Below are 3,938 nucleotides of genomic sequence, written 5' to 3'. Positions count from 1 at the left end.
ACATGTGTTCTTAACTTAAATTATATACAAGTCAATTTACTTTAATTTTAAAGCAAACAGCACAAGGTTTGTTACCTTTAATCTACTGTTTTACATGTGGGTCAAAGAGCTGAAAAAACAAATTGTGCACTGACATTCTATCTTAACAAATTTTAAATCAATATACCAAGATACAAAATTTATATGCATGTTATCAAATCGTATATAGTATACGGAGTGTCTTGCCGTAGTTTTTATCAATTTGCTTCTGCTCAATGATGTATGTATATATATTATATATATTATAATATATGTATCGTGTATATACTATAAACTATAAATAGCAAAACAGTTTAAATGTGCTTAGTATAATGTATACCTGTTAATAAAAATAAAAATATATAATATTGTACCGATACGAGTTATTTTTGTTTACGACAATCGTCTATACGAAGTCGGAAGCATTCGCATCTATATTTTGTTTTTGTATTTTTAACTTATATTAATATGTATTATAATGTACGCAAAAAAAAAACTATAATAATAAACAGAGGTGCGGTAAAATTTAAATTTAACACTGACACATGCACTGTGTGGAAATTCGCGTAGGTCGTGTTATTAAGACCGTATATGAGACGTCGATCTGCAGCTGAGCAATATTAAATCGTATGATTAAATTCTCAAGAACACGATAAAAATAATATATACCATAATAGTATTTTTGTGGACCGTTTTTGAGTTACTATTCAATGCTTCGTATGGTCTCACTATGGCCTTCGGTTGTAAGAATAACTGTTTTTAATCAAAACACTTTCAAACGTGGAAAATATAGTCTTTTGTGTAATATTATTTATATACCAATGTGAATGTACGAATAATATTGTAATTTGTAACTATTGCGACGTTATTAAAATAATCTACATAACAATTAACATTAAAAAAAGGGTGGTTATCATTCGTCACAGAATATTACGTAAATGGCATATAAAAAACTAAATATTTAAAAATATGATGAGTTTTTAGAACATATTATACATACGAAACGCCAAAAAAAAATCAGAAATTGGATAATCACATTATTAAAGGATAAAAGGGTGTAATTATACTTGGTAAATCACCAAGTATATTATATTATAGTGGTCAGACGTTAGGAGTGTTTTTAATTTTGTACTTAAAATATAATATATATGGAAGCTTCATGTACTCTCCATGATTGTAGTCATCAATCTTCATCATATTAATAATACGCCAATTATGAAATAGAACTATTTGACAAATATTTTGTAGTAATTTGAATTACATAGTAAATGTACATCGGACTAAGAAGTATTGAGCTCAATAAGTTATTCTATAATAATCCATTCGAATAGGTTGTGGACTAGTAAAAATCCTGATAGGTATATTTGATGGGCCGGTAGATATTTATTATATATTTTTATCGTGCAGCGTATTCTTCTAGTTACGACATTGATGCAACCAACGCAAATCTCCATCGTAGACGGTGTAGGTAATTATTGTTTGTAGACGTGTAATTTTTCATAGCTATAATATTATTATTTCATCGTGGAGTCGGTTAAATCGTTTTTAAGGTGAAACGTATAGGCAACTTATGATCGTCGCGAGCAGTGCCTAATTTACGTTCGGACGGAGTCGGAATGAATTAAAAAAACAAAAAAAAAAGACCGAGCAAATTGAAACGTCAATATTATTACGCTCTGTACAAGTTATGACACCGGTTTGGGGGAGGGTCAATTTTTGATATTCGTAAGCAACATTCGTTAGCGACTTGAGACATTATTTCGATGCGAGAAGTATTATTCTATCGAAACGATTACAGAGTTTGTATATATTTTTTTAATGTCGTTTACTCGTTTATTCGACACATCGAAGTCGACCGATTAATCCTATGACGGTGATCTGGTCCCTTGTAAAGTAAAGGGACGTCCAAAAATTGTGCCACAACGCACTAGGGCGCTGGACACGGGCAAATTTCCATTACGGGTGTCAGCAGCGCGGGCTCACTAAACGATCACAGATCGCGCCGCTCCCCTAGGACAAGGATGTGCCCGTGCGCGACCGCGGTCGCCTTTATTTGTGCACGTCTTTGGACGCGCGGCCGGCGTAGCGGCCGACCGAACGCGACGGCGTGCCGTGGTCGTCGCGCGGCCACACGCCGGCCACGAGTGCCGCCGTCGAGTGTTCCGGCCACCGTCGACGGACCGACCGCGGACGGACGAGCGACGCGCACGGCGCTGCCGACAGCGACGGACGTCCGGCCGTTCGGTAGCTCGCCGACGTGGGACGGTCGATCAGCGCCATCTAGTGTCACGCCCGACGACACGTTTTGCGGCGTTTCGACACCAGTCCGTTGTCGCAACGTTTTTCCACCGTCCTTTGAGTGTCGCGACGAACGGCCCCGACGAGAAATTATTGAACAATACAATAACGATGTGCACAGTGTATCGAACACGAACGAGACGTTTGACGAAAATCAAACGATATTATCGTCGAACACGCCTCTGTAAGGCTGTACAAGACAGCGTTGGATTTAAGACGCTCTCGAGTGGCACAGCTTCCGTCGACGTCGGCCCGGAATCGCTGACGGTTTTGATCGAACGATTTCCTTCCGGTGTCTTGACGACGGTCTCTCTGGCGACCGACACGCCGGAAGTACGAAGGTATAAGTGTCTCGTATGGGTGACGATTTAAACGACAATATTATTGTGCGATCGCACGGTACTTGAAATAACGTTTTGTGAAGTGATGGCGCGCGTTTGCCACCAGACGACGCCACGAATACATGTTTGTAAAAAGATTTAATCGCGTTCGATTTACAAACAAGTAATAATTATAATAGCGAGCGAGTGGGTAACGCTTTGCTATACATTAAAATGTCATGTGGGTTAATGTAAAACGGGTGTGTTGAATTTGAATTCAATAATACATATCATTGAACACACAAAAAAAAAAAACGATTCTGAGCGAATGTGGTCTTTCGGTTTATATACCACTGTAAGTTCATGTTTAGATATTATGTTTTTTTTTTATTACCTATTCTAATGTTAAAGTAATTTATTTTACTATTAATATTACGGTTGGTCGAAATGATTTTTGTCAAAAAATTATGTTATTGACATTTAATTATTAAAACTATAAATATTTATAAGTGTCTGCAGATTACATTACTGTCATTGACATTTGATTCAAAAAAATTTACCATAAAACTGCAGCAGTGTGAATAGGTTCTTGCAGGTGTATAAATATTTAATATTTAAAATTAATCTATCTATATGTTATTTTGAAATTTGCATTGCGTATAGTAAAATGTAGAACACACCTAAATGTTTTAAGTACTCACGAATAATGTTTTTGAATTATAACAAAAATATTTTATACCGTTATTTATCGTCAAAATACTTATATAATATTGTGGTTACATTTTTTTAGATTTTTATTCCTAATATGAACTAGTCACGAGGGGCGTATTATGTTAATTTTTTAACCTTTATTATTAAAATTGAATATTTTATACATTTTTTATTACACAAGATGCTTGTAACTTGTAATTTTCGTATTTTTAAAAAAACTGTGGTTATGTATTTTTAATAATTGTTTAGAAATAAAAAAATAAATTTTAAGCCCTAGAGTACCAAATAGATCCATTTTTACACCAGAAATCATTGAAGTATTTTTACTGCCCCAAAGGTCATGACAGGAAGATAAAAAACACATCATTGTAAAATCAATTACCAATATATAATAACATTCATCATTCTGCTCAGAATCTAAAAAGTATTCAATTATTGTTAGATTTTGCAGAGCGTGAAGAATATTTACCAATATTTGATCGCAGTTGTAATATTACCTATAAAAGTTAACTAATCTCATTTTCTGACAAATCGTAACGAAAAAATTGGTGTCAAAAACTTAAAGCTGCAGTCTAATAATAAATAGCCCGA

At 34.7% G+C, this 3,938-nt stretch overlaps 1 non-coding gene across 1 annotated transcript; it reads right to left on the bottom strand.

Moving 5' to 3' along the window:
• Positions 1-1,919: 1,919 nt before the first annotated feature.
• LOC114123999 (U4atac minor spliceosomal RNA) lies at positions 1,920-2,044 on the bottom strand. Its single transcript, XR_003592409.1, has one exon. It is a non-coding gene; the product is annotated as a U4atac minor spliceosomal RNA (small nuclear RNA).
• Between the last annotated feature and the right edge of the window lie 1,894 nt (positions 2,045-3,938).

This window comes from Aphis gossypii, chromosome 2 (assembly GCF_020184175.1).
Source record: "Aphis gossypii isolate Hap1 chromosome 2, ASM2018417v2, whole genome shotgun sequence".
NCBI classification, from domain to species: Eukaryota; Metazoa; Arthropoda; class Insecta; order Hemiptera; family Aphididae; genus Aphis; species Aphis gossypii.
This window is presented reverse-complemented; position numbering and strand designations above follow the sequence as displayed.